This window comes from Lathyrus oleraceus, chromosome 5, assembly GCF_024323335.1.
Source record: "Lathyrus oleraceus cultivar Zhongwan6 chromosome 5, CAAS_Psat_ZW6_1.0, whole genome shotgun sequence".
Taxonomy (NCBI): Eukaryota; Viridiplantae; Streptophyta; class Magnoliopsida; order Fabales; family Fabaceae; genus Lathyrus; species Lathyrus oleraceus.
Window position 1 is genome coordinate 31,549,903 of NC_066583.1, and position 21,592 is coordinate 31,571,494.

The window sequence follows — 21,592 nt, forward strand, 5'->3', positions numbered from 1 at the left end:
AGTCCATCAAATGTTTTTTTAGGGTTTTTCTTGTTATTAAATGTTTTAGGGTCCTAAGACCATAAACAAAATAAAATCAAGCAAACAATATATACAATCACAAGATATGGCTCAAATGATAAAAGTGAAAATGGCTTGAAACATAAAATAGTTATATGAAATGTAAATGGCAATGAATGATAAAGGTACTTGAATTTTAAATTGCATAAAGTAAATGACTTGAAAGTAAAGCAATATTAATAAAAGTTAGTCAATGGTTATTCAAATGTTAGTGTTAAGTTTTAATTGATTAAGTCATTCTTTGGAGAACACTCAACCATTCATTAACAAGTAGGGATCCTTGAACCAAGACATCTTCCATGAGAAGGGCTCCAACTTGGATAATTCAACAAGTATGCCACTAGCTCTCATGAAAGGAAAAAAGGTCAAGTCTCCATACAATGACATGAAGAATGGGAGACTTACAATCTCACTTACTAGAATGTTATGCCTTGAGGGTCAAATTTTGCTATATGTTAAGCAATCGTAATTGGACTTATGTAGAAGTTACAACTATCTAAGGCTGAGCAATAAAAATATAGGTGTTAATGCATGTTAGAGATTTGGTACAAAGAACCAAACTCCTAAAACATAACACACACTAAAAGAAAATGGGAGGGACCTATCTCAGTCTGACTTGTATCGATCCATCTGACACAAGGTCATTGATGAATCAATTAGCATTTAGACATTAGAGATTTCATTGGTCAAATTAGTGAATGGGGAAGAATAGGGATGGAGATGAAGACAAAAGGGGAAATAGAAACACAAACTAATCATGAGAGGAATTTCATCTGATAAAAACCATCCATTCATTTTGGTAGACGAAATGTACATTTCATCAATCCCCTAAATCCAATGGTTTTGATCCAACAAAAGTCAAATCAACCATGACCAAGGCCCAAACAGAAAGTCAAACATCACAAGACCATAAAAATGGGTCAAAATAATTTTTAAACATTTCATCAATTAAAAATCAATTTGAAAATGAATTTAAATGCATTTTAATTTTGACAAAACCTCAAATCCCTCCAAAACACCAAATCAATGGCCAAGGGATTTATCCTAGGTCAAACAAGGTCAAAGGACCTTAGACAAAAAATTTCATGATTTTAAAAAAGTCAGAAGTATTTTTAAACAATTAAAAATATGCACAAAAATATTTAATTCATGAAAAATACCAAAATTAATCCAAAAAATAAATTTAAATCATAATATGGAAGAGAAAAATATTTAAATAGTTTTTGTGAAAGTCCCATTTATTTTGGATTAAAAAGGTATTTATTATGAATTAAACAAAATAAGGCAATTAAATAAAAATTCAGAAAAAATAAAAAAAACAAGGGCCGTCAGATCTCCCTCATTAATTGAGGTCGCAGATCTGATGGCCAAGCGCACACTTCACACCATACACCTCAGTCAACGCGTCATAATTGTTTCCGGTCCCTTGCCCTGTGGTCTAACTCTGTGTCCTTCATTTATTTTGAAGACAATCTGACTCACCGGTACTACACTAGAGCCAACATTTCAAGACTGATGGATCACTTAGAGCAAGAGAACCGCGAGCTGAAAGAGGAAGTGGCCAGATTGACTGCCCTAATGGAGTCACTCATGGCTGCCCAGAGTCAGTCTTCTCCGCCACCTTCAACTCCTCCCCAGAGGACAGTTATCTCCGAGATTGTCTCCTCTATTGTGCCCGCTGCCAGTGCACACTTTGTTCCAACAGCCATGTCAATCGGGTTCCCGTGGGGGATGCCTCCCAATTTCATGCCTGAGGGTCCTGTTCCTACCTTTGCTTCTCTGCCGGCATCTAGCCCGGTCCTTGCCGTTCCTCTTCCTGTCGTGCATACTTTGCCCAGGGTAGACGACACCATCTATCATTCTGAGCCGTCTGAGGGTCCAGATGTTTATAAGAAGATGGATGCTATGAACGATCAATTTCTTGAGCTTCGCAAGAAATTGAAAACTCTCAGAGGGAAGGATCTTTTCGGCAAGTCTGCTGCCGAACTCTGCTTGGTTCCAAATATGAAGATCCTTGTGAAATTCAAGGTCCCTGATTTTGAAAGGTACAAAGGAAATACTTGTCCTCTCAGCCACCTGGTCATGTATGCCAGGAAGATGTTGACTCAAACCGATAATGACCAACTACTCATCCACTACTTTCAGGACAGTCTGTCCGGTGCCGCTTTGCGTTGGTACATGGGTTTAGACAGCGCGAACATCCGATCCTTCAATGATCTCGGCGAAGCCTTCGTCAAGCAGTACAAGTACGACGTGGATATGGCTCCTGATAGAGATCAATTGAGAGCCATGTCCCAGAAGGATAAAGAAACATTTAAGGAGTACGCCCAGAGGTGGCGAGAGTTAGCAACACAGATTGTGCCTCCGCTAGAAGAGAAAGAGATTACTAAGATCTTTTTGAAGACTTTAAGTTCTTTTTATTATGAGCGGATGATTACTAGCGCTCCTTCTGACTTCACCGAAATGGTGAATATGGGGATGCATCTAGAAGAAGGGGTCCGTGAATGACGGTTAACCAGAGAAGAAGGCTCTTCTGCCAAACGTTATGGGGCATTTGCAAAGAAGAAAGATGGAGAGGCACATGCTGTGATCTCCCATGAGAATCCAAGAAGACCCTCTATGAGGAGGAAGACTGTGCGTCCCGCCAGTAACCAGCACCAGGTGGCTCATATAGCACCTGTTTTCAGAGACAATCAACAGTATCAGCAACATAGTAACAATCAGCAACCACATCCGCAATATCAGCAACAACAGCACCGACCGCAGCAGCAGGCCTACCAGCCTCGAAACAGTAATCAAACCAGCACGAGTTACGAGAGGAAAAGGGTCACCTTCGATACTATTCCTATAACGTATGCAGAGTTATATCCCTCTTTGATAGAAAGGAAGCTGATTACTCCGAGAGACCCTACATTGTGTTTACCATTCTGGTGCTCCCGGCCATGACCTGGAGAATTGTTACCCTTTGAAGACCAAGGTTCAAGACCTTGTGAGGTGTGGTATTTTATGTTTTGAGGACGTAGGCCCTAATGAGAAGAAGAACCCATTGCCCGAACATGGGAAATTTGTCAACATGGTCCAGGGTTTCCCTGGAAAATACAAGGTCAAATATGTCAGTCATATTCAACAGTCTCTGGTCCAGATGCATCGTTTGTTGTGTGACTACAGTCATTATGAGCATGACCATGATAGATGCCGAGTCTGCTCTGTTAACCGATTGGGTTGTTTCCAGGTGCGCAAGGATGTTCAGGAAATGCTGGACGAATGAGTCATTGAGATCCTTCAAAACAGGAATGTTGGTGAAAATGAGCCTGAGGTCAACGTGATTTCCCCAGTGTTCCAGATACCCGAGCCTGTTATCATCAAGTACAATGGTAGCAAGCAGAAGGCTTCTCCCGCTCTGATCATTAAGCCTGCTGGTCCTGTGCCTTACTCCTCTGAAAAGGCAGTTCGCTATCGCTACAACGTCGTAGTAGTAGAGAATGGGAAAGAGGTGTCCTTGCCCTCTTCTTCTGTTGTGAATATTGCCGATGTTAGCGGTTTGACCCGTAGTGGCCGTGTATTTTCAGCACCGCCAAAGCCTCAAATTAATGTTGATTTTTGTTGAACGCCCGATCGGGTACGTTGTGAATTCTCTGAATCCGGCACTTGCTGTTAAGCCCTCCTCCGTACTGAAAACTCCTACTTCTGTTGGCCCGAGTGGCAATGTGAAAGAAGACTGTGATGAGATGCTGAGACTCATCAAAAGGAGCGAGTACAATGTTGTAGACCAACTTCTACAAACGCCATCCAAAATAATGTCATGAATGTCAAGAATGTCATATACAAACCCTTTTTCCTTTGGACTTTGCTCAAGTAATAAGCAACAGGAAATAAGCAATATCCAGACATCATAAAGATCAAGGCATCAAATAAAGATAGCCACATCCAAGCAAGCATTCCGATAGCTAGCAGTCTTTATTGTCTTCTAATGTATCAGATGGAATATTCATTGATCAACTCAGAACAAAACATCAGACATAGACCAAAACAAAATAACAATTAAGCATAAGGACAAAGTAGAGGATGAATCAAAGAGCTCTCAAAGTCTTGCATTAGATGAACGCAGAATTCAAGATAACTCAGTCTCTAATGTTGGCATTGCCTAAGTCCTTTAGCATAGGGAATGTTGCCTAATCCTAAGTCTAAAAGTTCATATCAAGTCTTGTAAGACCCCAATTTTGACCCTAAGATCCCTCATGCCATATCATCATATGCATTAGCATTGGGATCACACCTTGGCATCCTTCTTACCCTTAATTCATTGGGTTGGCATTGGGAGAGATCACCAAGCACATTTTATTGTATCATACTTTGTGTTGGTTCTAAGTGTTTGCAGCAATTTTGGTCAAACAAAGAGTGTTCACAAGATGTTGCATGTGATGTCTTAACTTAAGATATCTATGTACCTGTTGGAGTTTAAAAAACATAATTATGCAGGATTGTTTCAGGATGTCATACACAATGTCATGGCATCTGATATTATGTACCTGTTGGAAATTATAAATGGAATTATGCAGGATTGTTCCAGGATGTCAGACCCGATGTCATGACATCATGTACACAAAACATTCAGGGTGAATGTTATGTGTTTTGTGATTGTGCGTTTAATGGCAATCTATGTATGATTGAAGATCTAATTTGAAGGCGCATTCAATCATTAATTACAACCTGATTTACTTATTTTCCCAGGAGATCTAACCAGTTGTCATGAGAAGATTTAATTGGAAAATAGTTTAGGGTTTTCAAGATGTCCAAGCCCAGCTGAAAGCTTCTATAAAAAGGGACTTGGAAAACCTGATTACATACACAACAAATATACTGAGCGAAATACTGAGAGAGAGCAAGGGTTTGTGTCTTGTTTAGTCGTGAGACTTGTAAGCCATTCAAGTCATCCATAGATGATTGAATTGGTCTAATTTTTGGGTTGTAATTTGTCACTCTATACTTTTAAGCAAGAGTGTGTGTCTACTTGATCAAAGTTGTTAAGCAAGATCAAGTGTGTGTCTACTTGATTAAAGATCAAGTGTGTGTCTACTTGATTAAAGATCAAGTGTGTGTAATTGAAAAGTGTTTTCTTTTCACAAGGGGTTGTTGTTTGAAATCACAGGTTTGATTGAAGGGAAGTGAGTGGGTTCTCATATCTAAGAGTGCTTAGGTAGAAATTGCACGGGTAGAGATTAGGTGAGAAAGACTGTAACTTGTTGAAGTGTACGAAGAGTCTTTGAACTGATTCTATTTTAGTGAATTTCCTTCCTGGCTTGGTAGCCCCCAGATGTAGGTGAGTTGGACCGAACTGGGTTAACAATTGCTTGTGTCTCTTGCATTACTATTCTTTATCTTTATCATGTTTGTTTCACTAAGATATTAGTGTCGTGACATTACCTTCGACATCTCATATCTGATACCAGAATTTCAATTGGTATCAGAGCAGGCATCCTGCTTTGGTTCTGGGTGAGATCTAGGGACAATACTTTCTGGTACTATGGAGAGAGATGGAGGATCTATGCACAGGCCACCAATTTTGGATGTATCTAACTATGACTATTGGAAACCTCAAATGGTAGCTTTTCTAAAATCTCTGGATAATAAGGCTTGGAGGGTTGTGTTAACAGACTGAATCCAGTAATTACTAAGGAAGGAGAAGCCACAACTGACAAGAAGCCTGAAGAACAATGGTCCAAGGAGGAGGATGATCTAGCCCTTGGAAATCCTAAAGCATTGAATGCCATATTCAATGGAGTAGACAACAATATATTCAGGTTGGTAAACAACTGTGAGGTGGCTAAAGATGCTTGGGACATTCTCAAAACCACTCATGAAGGCACCTCTATAGTGAAGATGTCTAGACTACAGCTGCTCACTACCAAGTTTGAAAATTTAAGGATGAAAGAAGATGAAAATATTCATGAATTTCACATGAATATCCTTGAAATTTCCAATGCCTCTAGAGCTCTGGGAGAGAAGATGTCAGATGAAAAGTTAGTAAGGAAAATACTCAGGTCACTCCCTAAGAGATTTGCTATGAAAGTGACAGCCATAGAAGAATCTTAATACATCTCAAATATGAGAGTTGATGAGCTAATTGGATCCCTCCAAACATTTGAGATGGGAATATGTGATGGATCTGAAAAGAAAGCCAAAAGCATAACGTTCATTTCAAACACTGAATGGGAAGATGAGGAAGGTGATCAAGATATTGATGAAGATCTGGAAAATGAGGTAGCAATGCTGGGAAGATAGTTCAATAGACTTATGAAAAAGATAGATGTCAGATCTAAGGTTAATGTCAAGAACATCTCATCTGACATCAACAACGCTGGAAGAAGAACAAGGTTAGATGATAAGCCCAAAGAAGGAAAAGAAGTACAGTGCTATGAATGTGATGGGTATGGACACATTAGAACTGAATGTGGAACCTACCTTAGGAAGCAGAAGATGAGTCTTGCTGCCACTTGGTCTGATGAGAGTAAAACAGAAGAGTCTGCAAATTTGGTGACTGCCTTGACTGGAAGATATGGTTCTGATGAAGAGTCAAGTGATGATGAAGTAACCTTTGAAGAGTTGGCCACTACCTACAGAAAGTTGTGTCACAAAAGTGCAGAGGTATGTAAACAGGTTGAAAGCCAGGAGAAGGTAATAACTCAACTTGAGAATGAGAAGGTAGAACACTTGGAAACCATCTCCAAATTAAAAACAGAAGAAGTGGTTCTGAATGCCAAGATAGATAAAAGTCAAAGCCAGAAGAAAGTGATAGTACAGCTGGACAATGAGAAGGCAGAGCATGTGGAAACCATCTCCAAGTTGAAAACTGAAGCTATGTTCTTGAATTCCAAACTACATGAGATGACCAAGTGTGTAAGAATGCTTAACAATGGATCTGACATCTTAGACAAGATTCTCCAGACTGGTCAAACAACAAGAGACAAATTTGGCATTGGGTTCAATGAATCTAAAGCTGATTGCAGTTACATAAATGGCAAACCTAAATCCAAACCTAAGTACAGCCATATTGATAACAAACCTGCAATGTCATAACATCAGAAGGGAAGACAGCAGAAAGGGAAACACCAAAGATAGAGATGCCATTACTGTGGAAAATTTGGCCACCTGAAGCCCTTCTGTTATAAGTTGTATGGTTATCCTAGCCCTGTTTATCATCAGACTCAATATCAACCAAGACCCAAACATAACAGGCCTGTCAACAAGAAGCAATGGGTTCCTAAGACAAATGTTAGAAGTCTAATAGCTCACACTTCCTTCAGAGTTTTAGCCAAAGAAGATTGGTATTTTGACACTGGTTGTTCCAGACACATGATTGGAAACAAAAACCTGCTAACTAACCTTCATCCCCATGCCACAAGTTATGTTAACTTTAGTGATGGAGTAAAGGGTGAAATCAAGGGAACTGGTAAGCTGGATTGCCCTGGAGTTCCTGACCTTGACAATGTCCTACTTGTTAAGGGATTAACTGATAATATAATAAGCATCAGTCAACTGTGTGATCAAGGTCTGAATGTAAACTTCACTAGAACTGAATGTATGATTACTAACAAGGAAAATGAAGTGATCATGAAAGGAGTTAGGTCTAAAGACAACTGCTACATGTGGAGTTCTCAAGAAACTGGTTAGTCTTCAATGTGTACCTTGGCCAAAGAGGAAGAAGTGAAGATATGGCATCAAAGATTGGGCCATCTGCATCTTAAAGGTATGAAGAGGATCATATCTGTTGAAGCTGTTAGAGGAATTCCCAACTTGAAGATTGATGAAAGAAAAGTTTGTGGGAAATGTCAGACAAGGATGTCACACCAGAAACTCAAACATGACACCACTTCCAAAGGTTTGGAACTCCTCCATATGGAGTTGATGGGACCCATGCAGGTGGAAAGCCTTGGTGGGAAGAAGTTTGCATATGTAGTGGTGGATGACTTCTCCAAATACACTTGGATCAACTTTATAAGAAACAAATCTGATGTGTTTGAAGTCTTCAAAGATCTTTCTCTAAAACTTCAAGGAGAAAAGGAAAGTCAAGTTATCAAAATTAGAAGGAAGATGGATCCCAAAAGATTATTTCTGGGCTACAGCAGAGCATATAGAGTCCTTAATTCCAGAATCAAAATAATGATGGAATCTATTAATGGTGTGGTTGATGAACGACAGACTGATGTCTCAGACGATGTTAAGACATCTCTGAATGATCCCCCAGCTGATTTCTCAGACAAGGTGAATGAACCTCCTCAAGCTGAACCTGACAAAGTCAACAAAGGACCCTCCATCAGAGTTCAGAAGGATCATCCCAAAGATCTCATTCAAAGAGATCCAAGTAAAAGGGTCACAACTAGATCAAGGGAAGTGATCTCAAATGGCTATTTGAAAGAGGAAGAATATGTTGAACAGCCTAAAAGGCATGTGTACAGATTGAAGAAAGCCCTCTATGGTTTGAAGCAAGCTCCTAGGGCTTGGTATGAGAGACTCATAATGTTCCTCACTCACAATGGTTACAAGAGGGGGGGTATTGACAAGATCCTATCTGTGAAAAATGAAAGAGAAAAGCTCATGGTGGCTCAAATAGATGTGGATAGTATTGGGTTTGGTGGAAGGTCAGATCAAATGGTAGAACATGTTGTTAGATAAATGCAGTCTAAGGTTGAGATGAACCTTGTTGGACTTGGGCTACAAGTCAAGCAGATAGAAGAGTCTATTTTTCTATCTCAAAGCAAATATGCCAAGAACAAGGTTAAGAAGGTTGGCATGGAGAATGCAGATCATAAAAGGACACCTGCTCCTACACATTTGAAAGATGAAAATGGTGTTTGTGCTAGATATCAAGTTGAATACATAGCAGTTGGAAGCAGCTGTTCTCAATTGGTTTTGATGAAACAAATGTTTATAGAATACAATGTCACATAAGATGTCATGACAGTGTACTGTGACAACCTGAGTGCTATAAATATTTCTAAAAATCCTATTCAGCACAGCAGGACAAAGCACATTGATATTCGTCATCACTTCATTAGAGAGCTTGTGGAAGAGAAAATCATAGCACTGGAGCATGTTATAACTGAAATGCAATTAGCTGACATATTTATAAAGGCTTTGGATGCTAATCAATTCGAATGTTTAAGAAGGAAATTGGGGATTTGTATCCATGAGAATTTATAGCAATTAATGTGGAGTAGAAAAAGCTCAGATAAGGAAGATGACACTGCTGAGAAGGTAATTGATTTGGAAGAAGAAAGCTCAGACGAGGAAGATGACACCTTGGTTCATCATTTGAAACCAAGTGTTGCAAAGAAAATGAAGACCAGGAAAGGCATGTCTGTGGCTGATTTGATGACAACCGGAACAGGTAAGAAGGCTGCTGCTGTAGGTCCTTCTAAATCATGGAGTAAAGTGGAAGTCAAGAAAAGAAAGGTCAGAGAAAGTTTTGGTTCTGAAGATGATGTCGAAGACGATGTCCCAGACATCTCTCCTGGTAAAAGGCACAGTGTTAGAAAATCTCCTACGAAGGTTGCACCTGTGCATTTGGACAACATTTCCTTTCATTTGGAAGATGGTGCAACCAAGTAGAAATTTGTTATACAGAGGAGAGTTGATGTGGAAAGGGAGCTAGGGAAGAAGGCTGTGGAAGTGAAGGAGGTTATGGAATTGATCAAGTCTGCTGGTTTGATGAAAACAGTTAGTGCATTGCCCCAATGTTTTGAAGGTCTTGTGAAGGAGTTTGTGGTTAATATCCCAAAGGATATTTCTGACAAAAATAGCAAGGATTTTACCAAAGTATTTATAAGAAAAAGATGCTACTTCCTCGGACTGAGTAGTGAAGTTTCCCCTGTTACGAAGACTGTCTGTACTATGTGCTGTTATGAAAACTGGTCCCTCTGCTGTTATGAATGTTATGGAAGCTTGGATGTTTTATTGTTTCTTTGGAATGCTTGTAATTTGTGGCAGTCATTACTGATGCCTTGATGTAATATTTGGGCTTTTAATGAGTTCCTTGGATTTCTAATTATCTCAGCTATTGCAGCTGTGTATAATTGTGGTTTGTATCTCCTAACATTTATGTTTTAACATTTGATATGTTATAACATCGGTTGTGACATTCTCTGCTAGGATGATTGACATTTATTTTGTCTAATTGGTCACCTTTGGTCAATTTTGACTAAAAAGGGGGAGAAGTGATTATGTGGAGCAGTTAAATATGTGGAGCTATGTGGAGATGTATTGGTTGGTGTAGCTGAACAGATGAACAACTATTATTGAAGAAGATGTGAATATTGTTCTGTTTACTGATGTTAAAGGAGATGTCTGATGTTTGAACAGAATAAAGTTTTGTTCTGTTCTGTGATGTTTAAGGAGATGTCAGAAGGAAATTCTGAATGTTAACATGTTGAAGCAGATGTCAGAGGGTGACTCTGATTGTTACAGGTGTTATTATTGTTAAAGGAGATGTCTGTGTTGTACAGACTTAGGGGGAGAAGAAGTAACCTTGTGCATTTGTATGTTTTACTAGTTGCTATTATAGCTAGTAATTTTGTTTGCTTTTACTGCTGCTTAAACTGATGTTATGTTGTTTTACTACTGATGTGTTTTTCTTGTGAACAACAAGGACAGATATATGTTTTAGCCAAAATTTTCCAAAGGGGGAGTTTGTTGTTCTAAGTGTTGGCAGCAATTTTGGTAAAACAAAGAGTGTTCACAAGATGTTGCATATGATGTCTTAACTTAAGATATCTATGTACCTGCTGGAGATTAAAAAACATAATTATGCAGGATTGTTTCAGGATGTCATACACAATGTCATGGCATCTAATATTATGTACCTGCTGGAAATTATAAATGGAATTATGCAGGATTGTTCCAGGATGTCAGACCCGATGTCATGACATCCTGTACACAGAATATTCAGGGTGAATGTTATGTGTTTTGTGATTGCGCATTTAATGGCAATCTATGTATGATTGAAGATCTGATTTGCAGGCGCATTCAGTCATTAATTACAACCTGATTTACTTATTTTTCAAGGAGATCTAACCAGCTGTCATGAGAAGATTTAATTGTAAAATAGTTTAGGGTTTTCAAGATGTCCAAGCCCAGCTGAAAACTTCTATAAAAAGGGACTTGGAAAACCTGATTACATACACAACCAATATACTGAGCAAAATACTGAGAGAGAGCAAGGGTTTGTGTCTTGTTTAGTCGTGAGACTTATAAGCCATTCAAGTCATCCATAGATGATTGAATTGGTCTATTTTGTGGGTTGTAATTTGTCACTCTAAGCTTTTAAGCAAGAGTGTATGTCTACTTGATCAAAGTTGTTAAGCAAGATCAAGTGTGTGTCTACTTGATTAAAGATCAAGTGTGTGTAATTGAAAAGTGTTTTCTTTTCACAAGGGATTGTTGTTTTGAATCACAGGTGTGATTGAAGGGAAGTGAGTGGGTTCTCATATCTAAGAGTGCGTAGGTAGAAATTGCACGGGTAGAGATTAGGTGAGAAAGACTGTAACTTGTTGAAGTGTACGGAGAGTCTTTGAACTGATTCTATTTTAGTGAATTTCCTTCCTGGCTTGGTAGCCCCCAGATGTAGGTGAGTTGGACCGAACTAGGTTAACAATTGCTTGTGTCTCTTGCATTACTATTCTTTATCTTTATCCTGTTTGTTTCACTCAGATATTAGTGTCGTGACATTACCTTCGACATCTCATATCTGATACCAGAATTTCACTTTATTTTTCAAAATACCCAAAATATGTCAATGTATAGTTTGTTACTTTTGTAGGTAGTGTGTGTGCTCACCTATGCTCTATCAAGCTCATATATAGGGTTTAAGACCCTCAATTAAAGGAGCTCAATCAAGAAATGGTTCACATTGGATCTAAGTATCATATATGTATCCCCATGTTCCTAACATATTATTTTGATCAAGAAATCATCAAGAGTTTGGAGTTTGTTTGCCTTGGAAACCTTAATTCATCTGGGTATCTTGTGTGACTTCTTCAACAAGTTTCTTCAAAAATTGGTCAAATATTTCAAGGGATACTTCACATTACACCATATTATGCATATATGATCCTCCATGAGTCCTAAAAGTCAAGAGAATGTCAAGTTAGCAAGTTGGTTCATGGTGGTTGACCAGAGAAAGTCAACTAGTCAAAATTGGGGTTCCCTAGACCCTATCTCCTACAATTTGTCTCATATGAAAATGATTCCAAGATAAAAGTTACTCAAAATGATATTCCAAACAACTTTCATGTTGAGTTTAAGAGCTAGTTTTTCTTGTAATGTCATTTTTTATGGTGAACGATTACAGGTTATTTTGTCTAAACCCTTGTTTGGAGATCAACTTCCCAAGACCATAACTTGCTCAATATTTATGCTATGAGAGCCATTAAAATTGTATGATTAAATTCAAGATGTCTACTTCAACTTTGATGTTTTTAGGAAGTGCATATTCAACTTTAAAATGCATGTGCCAAGAGGAAACATTATAGGTCATTTTGGACCAATACCATTGAACAAGTGATTTTCCTCAACTTCTAAAATGCATAACTCCTTCATGCCAAATCCAATAAGGTCAACTTTGTGACCAAATTTAAGGGGTTTGAAATAGATACAACTTTAATTAAGGAACATTCCTCATTTGATGTCCAAAAAAAAGTTATTCAAGGTGGAAGAAGTGAACATTTGACTTGGGACTTAGAATTTTTTTAAATATGTTTGATTTCCCAAACTTCCATCTCAAAATTCATCATGATCCAAGCTTCAAATGAAACAGTGTTCAACATTAAAGTTGTTCCCCTTGATCTCACCTTTCCAAAAAGTCCAAGATCATCTTATTTGGATCAAAATTAAGGGACTTGCGCATGGCTTCAATGTGGGAAGTGTTTTGGAAAGATTTGAACTCAAATGATCAAACTCTTTTGCATGCTTCAACATGATGAGTTCGGCACACTTTGCACTTGAATTTTAAGGGGATTGTATCATTCGTAAGGCCTAAATCATTGCCCATGCACCCATGCAAGTGAGTTTCTAAAATTGCCAAAATTTCAAGTGGTGCAAATATCAAGTGCATTGCCTATTTAAACAAGCTTAAGGCTTCAGAATCATGATCAACACATTGCCCAAGCTTTGCTAGACCATATCAAACCCCCACTGCCATATAATTTCTGAAGATTTCTCTTGAAATCGAGCTTGAACTTCATCTTCTATTGGGAAGTTCAAACTCCAGAAATTCACTTCCCTTTTCATCTCAATTGGCTTCTGCAAGCAAGAGGAAGAGAAAGCAATCAAATCCAGATCAAGATCAAGTGAAATTGGATCAACTCGAAGGTGATTTTTCAGAAACTTCATCTCTTCGACTCTCTCTCAAGTCTTCACCATTCTGTGTGATTTTTGGTTGTCCGAAGTAATATCAATGTAGGCAAGAAGATTGAGTTGCTTTGAGGTCAAATCGAAGCAACTCAGTTCATGATCCTCAAAATTCAAATCCCTGTATCTTTTTATATACTTGGAATTGGACAACATTGAGGTCAGATTCGTGCTCCTGAGCATTTTTCCTTCAAAATAGTGTACTCACTTTCCATTTTTCTTTGAGTTGAGCTTGGACCAGTCCGGTGGTCCTCACCGAAGAAGATGAGCAGAGCTAGGGCTCCAGTGTTGTGTTGGCAAGGTCCCAACCATCTGATCTCGTCCATAGCTTCTAATCTTATCCATCCAAACTAATTACCAGGCGTGTGGGACAATTGACTCATGTGCATCTGGAACGCGCGTTTCCATCCATCTGATCTGCCATCTCAATTAATGAGGGAGATCAGATGGCTCTCATTTTTTTTGAATTTCTAAATATTTCGTTTAATCCATTATTTTTAATTAATTCATATTAATTTCATTATTAATCCAAAAAATATGGGACTTTCACCAAAAAATTCAAATATTTCCCTCTTTCATTTTTTGAATTAAAATTATTTTTTGGATTAATATTGATATTTGTCATGATTTATTTGTTTTTGTGCATATTTTTAATTATTTAAAATACTTCTGACTTTTCAAAAATTATGAAATTTTTTGTCTAAGGTCTTTTGACCTTCATTGACCTAGGATAAATATCTTGGCCATTTATTTTGTGTTTTGAAGAGGTTTTAGGTTTTTGATCAAACATAATTTAATTTAAATGCATTTTAATTGATTAATTGTGTACAAATTGTGTAGAGCCATTTTTATTGACTTGTGAAGTTTGATTATGTATTTGGGCCTTGGTCAAGGTTGATTTGACTTTTGTTGGATTAAAATCATTGGATTTAGGGGATTGATGAAATGTACATTTCATCTCCCAAAATGAATGAATGATTTTAATTTGATAAAATCCCTCCCATGACCAATTTGTGTTTGTCTCATCCCCCCCTCCTCTTCATCCCTATGCTTCCCCATTCCTTTCATTGACCAATGAAATCTCAAATATCCTAAGGCTAATTGGTTCATCAATGACCTTGTGTCATATGAACCAATACAAGTATGGATGAGATATGGCCATCCCTCTTGATCTTTTCTTTTAGTGTGTGGTATGTTTTAGAAGTTTGATTCATGATACCAAATCTCTAACATGCATTAACACCTAAATTTCTATTTCTCGACCTCAGATAGTTGAGACTTCTACATAATTCCAATTACGATTGCGTAACATAACGCTAAATTTTGACCCAAAAAAGGCATAGCATTCTAGTAAGTGGGATTGTAACTCTCCCCCCTTTCATGGTATCATATGGAAACTTGTCCTTTTTTTCCTTCCTTTAGGAGATGTCTTGGTTCAAGGATCCATGCTTGTGAATAGAGGGTAGAGTATTCTCCAAAGAATGACTTAATCAATTGAAAAGCAAAACACCACTAACATCTAATCAACTAAAATTTGACTAACTTTTTATTGTTTTTAATTTCAAGTCATTTACTTTATGTCATTTAAATTCAAGTTACTTACCATTTCATTTTTCATTTACATAACATTTAATTTGTTTATGTTTATGTCATTTTCACATTTCTCATTTGAGTCATATATTTGTGATTGTATATATTTGTTTGTGTATCTTGTTTGTGTTTGTGGTCTTAGGACCTTAAAATACCTAATAAACAACCAAAAACCCTAAAACAATGTTTGTGTCGACTGTTGGATTTGATTTGAGCTTTGGACTTAGAATTAGGCAACATTCCCTATGCAAAAGGACTTGGCCAATGCCAACATTTTTGAAACCAAGTTATTGTGATTTGAGCTTTCATCTGATGCAAGTTTTGGGGTCCACTTGAGTTCATCTGCTACATGGTCTTGATGCAAATGTTACTTTCAACCTATGTCTAATGCCTTATCCAGGGCCATTCAAGGAGTATGTCATCTGATACATGGGAAGATTAAGAAGAAGACTATGAAGTTGCTAGCTTGGATGTGGCTATCTTTATTTGATGCCTTGCTCTTCATTTTTCTACTTGTTTATTGATATTTCCTGATTCTAAAGTCCAAAGGAAAAATGGGTTTCTATATGACACTCTTGTCTATTGGATTGCATCCCACTGGTCAGATATTTTCAACTCTTAACTTTTAATTTTTTGCTTAGGATTAGTCTCTTCATCTCCTCCCACTTCTTAAATTTTAAATCTCTTCCCCCTTTCAAAATCTTCTTTGCTTGTGATTTCTCAAATTAGACTTTATTGCAAATTAGAAACTTTGGCTTTATGCCATTGCATTTTTAAATTTTTTTCTTAAATCAAACTTGTAAATGAATATAACCATATTGACTTAAAATTTCAAAAGACAAAAAGAACTAACACTCATTCAAATGCTTTTAGGCCCTTTATGCCTCTTTTAAATTTAAATTTTGATTAAAAGAAATCCACTCATTTTGAAATTGTTACCACGAACTACGAGGTTTTGATCCCTCATTTTTATTTTGGTACGTAGGCACAAGTCCGAAGGTCTTGTCGAACACAAAAATATAATTAATGAATTCTTTTCTCATCTCCACACACTTTTTACTACAAACATCATTTTATACCAAAAACACATACACACATAAAAAAAGGGCTCCCTAGGAGTACCTAGGACACTTCGGGTGCTAACACCTCCCCTCTGTGTAACCAACCCCCTTACCTGTAATCTTTGGCATTTTATTAGTTTTGATTTGAAAACTTCTTATCTTTGGGTTTTTGTTCGTACTTTTCCCTTTTCCTTTGGAAACAATAAAAGTGTGATGGCGACTCTGGTTTTATTGATGTTATGTTTATCCATAGCTTAATGGTCATGAATTTACCGCTACAAGTCTTTACAGTCCACCAAATATTTTTAGGATTTTTATTGTTATTAAATGTTTTAAGGTCCTAAGACCACAAACAAAACCAAAGCAAGCAAACAATATATATAATCACAAGATATGGCTCAAATGAGCAAAGTGAAAATGGCTTGAAACATAAACAAGTTATATGAAATGTAAATGGAAATAAATGATAAAGGTACTTGAATTTTAAATTGCATAAAGTAAATGACTTGAAAGTAAAACAATATTAATAAGTGTTAGTCAATGGTTAGTCAAATGTTAGTGTTGAGTTTTAATTGATTAAGTCATTCTTTGGAGAACACTCAACCATTCATTCACAAGTAGCGATCCTTAAACCAAGACATCTTCCATGAGAAGGGACCCAACTTGGATAATTCAACAAGTATGCCACTAGCTCTCATGAAAGGAAAAAGGTTCAAGTCTCCACACAATTCCATGAAGAATGGGAGACTTAAAATCTCACTTACTAGAATGTTATGCCTTGAGGGTCAAATTTAACTCTATGTTAAGCAATCGTAATTGGACTTATGTAGAAGTCACAACTATCTGAGACCGGGAAATAAAAAATATAGGTATTAATGCATGTTAGAGATTTGGTACAAAGAACCAAACTCCTAAAACATACCATACGCTAAAAGAAAATGGGAGGGACATATCTCAGTCTGACTTGTATTGGTTCATCTGACACAAGGTTATTGATGAATCAATTAGCTTTAGACATTAGAGATTTCATTGGTCAAATGAGGGAATGGGGAAGAATAGGGATGAAGATGAAGAGGGATGGGGAAATAGAAACACAAATTGATCATGAGAGGAATTTCATCTTATCAAAACCATCCATTCATTTTGGGAGATGAAATATACATTTCATCAATCCCCTAAATCTAATGGTTTTGATTCATCAAAAGTCAAATCAACCATGATCAAGGCCCAAACAGAAAGTCAAACATCACAAGACCATAAATACGGCTCAACATAATTTTTTAAACATTTAATCAATTAAAAATGAATTTAAAAATGAATTTAAATGCATTTTAATTTGGACAAAACCCTAAATCCCTTCAAAACACCAAATAAATGGCCAAGGGATTTATCCTTGGTCAAACAAGGTCAAAGGACCTTAGACAAAAAATTTCATGATTTTTAAAAACTCAGAAGTATTTTTAAACTATTAAAAATATGCATACAAAAATTTAATTCATGAAAAATACCAAAATTAATCCAAAAAATAATTTTAATTCAGAATATGGAATCTAGTTTGGGTGTGGGTTTCGTGCCAATCCAACGTGCGAAACGCAAGCCATCACGACTATCCACTATTATATCCTGTGTGTATATTCAAGCTCGATAATAGAGCTTTTCTCTCAAATAACATCACAGACCAACCTGCAACGAAGAATATATCCAGAATATGATGAATATATTGAAAGAAATAAAGATGTGATAGAAATAAAGCAAATAAAACCAAATAAAAATGCAATAAATAAAGCAAGTAAAGAAATAAATATAAACACCTAAACATGCAAAGAAACAAACAAAAGTAGGCTTGACTTACTTAGGGACTCCCCAGTAGAGTCGCCAGTTGATATGCTGCGAAAAATACCTGAACGCATCGCACGCTCGAAGATACTACAGAATCACCACCAAATTTATTTATTCCAAAGGAAAGGGAAAATATGGATAAAATCCAAGGGGGAGAGAAAAAGGGTAAGGAAGTCGGTTATGCAAGGGGAAGGTATTAACACCCCTCACATTCGTTGTACTCAACAGGAACCATTTTGATTGTTCTCTGCGCAGATGGGTCTTATTATCTAAAGGTTACTTGAAATGGTAAAAGGGGAAAAATAAGTTTATTAATTAATGTACTCGTCAAGGATTCGAACCCTCGTGCCTACGTTTTATCATAGTGCAATGAGAAAATCAGAGCTTCGTAGTTCGTGGTAGAAAATACAGATTTGTTAGTTAATTTTGGAAACAGTTATAACCGTATCCTAGAAGTGTGTAGACATTAGCTGATATTGATCCTAGTTCGAATGCTCTAAGCTTTTAGTCTGACTGCTAAGGAACATATTATAACAGTTTTTTTTAAGAAAAGAAGAGTTGTTTGTTTGAAAATAGTTAGAAAGAAAAAAAAAAGGTTGATTCAATTGAAAAAAGAGAAAGAGTTTCTTGAATTGAAAAAGAGTTGTGAAATGAGGAAACATATTGTTTAGATGTTGAGAAAGTATTGTTTGCACCAAGATTGTGTTATTTGAACCCATATAATAGGTGTATCTGAACTAAAATGTGTGGCATTTAAACAATAGATGGTGATTAGCCAATGCAAAGTTGTAGGGTTTTTCCTAGATTCGAGGATCAAGACCTATAAGAAATGAAAAAAGTTTTATTTGAGCATGGAGCACACAGGGCAATGCATGAGTTTCCTAAGCACGAAGCTTACACGACATAAATGATGTGCCTGAGCACCAAGCTCACAAGGTATGCATGAGTTGCCTAAGCACAAAGCTTATAGGGAAAGAATGAAAAAAAGTTTTCTTGAGCACGAAGTTCACAGGGTAATGCATGAGTTTCCTAAGCATGAAGCTTATGTGGCATGAATGATGTGCATGAGCATGGAGCTCACAGGGAAATGCATGAAAAGGGTTTTAACCATGAGAAGGTATTTAACCAAAAGAGAGTGGTATGGTTCTGAGATGGGTGTTTTAACCATAAGAAGGTGATTAACCCATGTAGGAGGTGATTAATCAAGTGAAGCTGATTAACCTCAAGAGTATATGGATGTCCAAAGAGAAATGTGTTTGGTCCAAAGAGAAAGGCATTGTGTATGTTTATTGTTGAAGTGTTTGTTGTGGGGAAGAAATCTTGAACGTTATTTGATTTTAATTGCCCTAAGTCTATAAATGGAGGTGAATACTTTAAACAACTGGTTCAAGTGTCCCGTATCTAAATATATCCAGAATAAGGATAAGAATACTCCATATCATCACTTCTCCATTGCTTAAGACTCGTGGTGCACAATTCACATCATAACTAACAAGTGTTTTGAGGAATAGAAGACTTTTTTGTTGATGAGGCAATGTGTGATTGAAGGATGAAGTTTAAAAATGATCAAATTATTGATGTCCTTTTTGTCTCCAAGGTCTTGGATGTGAAACTTGATTTGACTTGATATATCCAGTGCAATGCAAGTATAAAGGTGTAACCTAATTAAGTGATTAAGAGACTTATGATCACTTGACTGAATATAGGGGCATGCCAATTGTTCAAGACAAACATAATATAAGTAATCAATTAATCAAAGATAACTCTGATCAAATAATTAATCAGGGACATGATCATATTGAGAATCATTCAATAAGCATATGAGATCATGAAAAAAGAAAATATGGCATGAAAAATTGGAATTAATCAAGAATTAAACCTAAGTTTTAACATGCTATGAAAATAGAATTAAAGTGAAAACTAGCAAGTAAACTCAAAATATATAAAAAAAAAACTAATTAAAGTCTAGTCTAACATGACATTATTTTTTAATGTGTATTTTTAAGCATTTTTTAATGTGTATTAAAATGTGTGTCCAAAAGAATAAAAAGGAAAAAAACATAACAATAATTAATAAATAAACAATGTTCAACTCTACAGGGGGTGTATTGGACTAGGGAGGTGTATGGCCAAGTAAGCATGACGTTGGGCTTAACATGGAAAGCCCAAGATTACTTGTTGTTGTTTATTATTCAGAAAGGGGTGCGTAAGCAAAACTCATGGTGTATGTATCAAAGCCCCATGGACTTGGGGTTGAAGAGCCTTACGCGTGAGGGGCAAAGGGTGGAATGTCACTCAGAAACAACTCAAAACCATTTTTACATAGCCATGCTCTCTCTCTCTCTCTCCCTCTTGAACTTCTTACCATCAGAAATTACTTCGCCGCATCGGAGGCGGTGGAGCAATCTTGTTAGGCATAAAATAACCACCATTTAAACCCTCTCAACCTCGTATCTTTAACTCTTGTATAGATTTCAATAGATTCTTGCTAAATTCTCCGGACCACCTAAATTAGTTCAAGAACCGTAAGATTTTAAACTAAAATTAAATGAAGATAAAAGGCTAATTCTAACTCAAACCTTAGGATTTTGGTTCATAGATTGAAACACTACATTGTGGTAACAATATTGGAGCAAGGAAAAGGAGATTGGATGACCTACCTTCAAGGCGGAGGCTTTCCTTGGAGTTTGTTAAAGATGAAGATGATGAAGCTGCAGAGAAAATCCAGAGATTGTATCAACAAAAGGTAAGCAACTCGAGTCTCTAACTTTTTCTTTTACAACAATTCCTTCTTCTTCTTCTTCTTCTTCTTCTTCTTGGATCTTAATCTGTAGGATGAATTGAAATTGTGTTGTTGTTGTTGTTGATTAAAGTATGGTGTAGAGAGTGTGTAGGGAGTGGTTAATGCTCATTTGTAGTAAGCTTCAAAGTGAAGCTTTCTCAATAATGGAGGAGTTGGAGCATTGGTGTGGTGAGGTAAAATATGAATTGAAGAGAACGTGCTGAATTGTTGAGAGCGTAGTTGCAGAGTGAATGAGGTTCTTTGAGATTGAAGGTGGTTGAAGCTTATATAGATGAATGGAATATAACTGCTTTGGTCAATTAGGTTAGAGTTTGTTGAAGGTTAGGGAAGGGGTTAGGGTGAATTGAATTCATGAGAAAACATGTTAGAGAGCTCTAAAAGAGCATGTTTAAATGTTTTTATATGAATGTAGTGAAAGTTAGTTTAAATGTTATGCTAAGCTAATGGTATTGAATCAAGTTGTGTGTATGTGTGTCAATTGGTTTGGATTGCATATGTTAAAATGAGTATGACTTGCATGGTATACATGTTGATTATGTACATTGTATGTATATATGTGGTACTTGTGTATTGAACATGACATTGTGTGCATTGCTGCAGGGATGATAGGGTGAATATCGAGTAAGGCAACAAATGGCTAGGCATGAAACAAGGCATGGCATCATGGTTGGAGACTTGAAGACTTGGAAGCTCAAACATGGAAGATCCATGAAGATGTGGAGAAAAGTAGGATTCAGGATTTTTAGTTTGACTTTGGTCAACTATTTCACCAAAAAGTCAATAGTTGATCAAAAGTTAACTTTAGGTCAAATGTGTCTTTTTGTATAGAATTTTG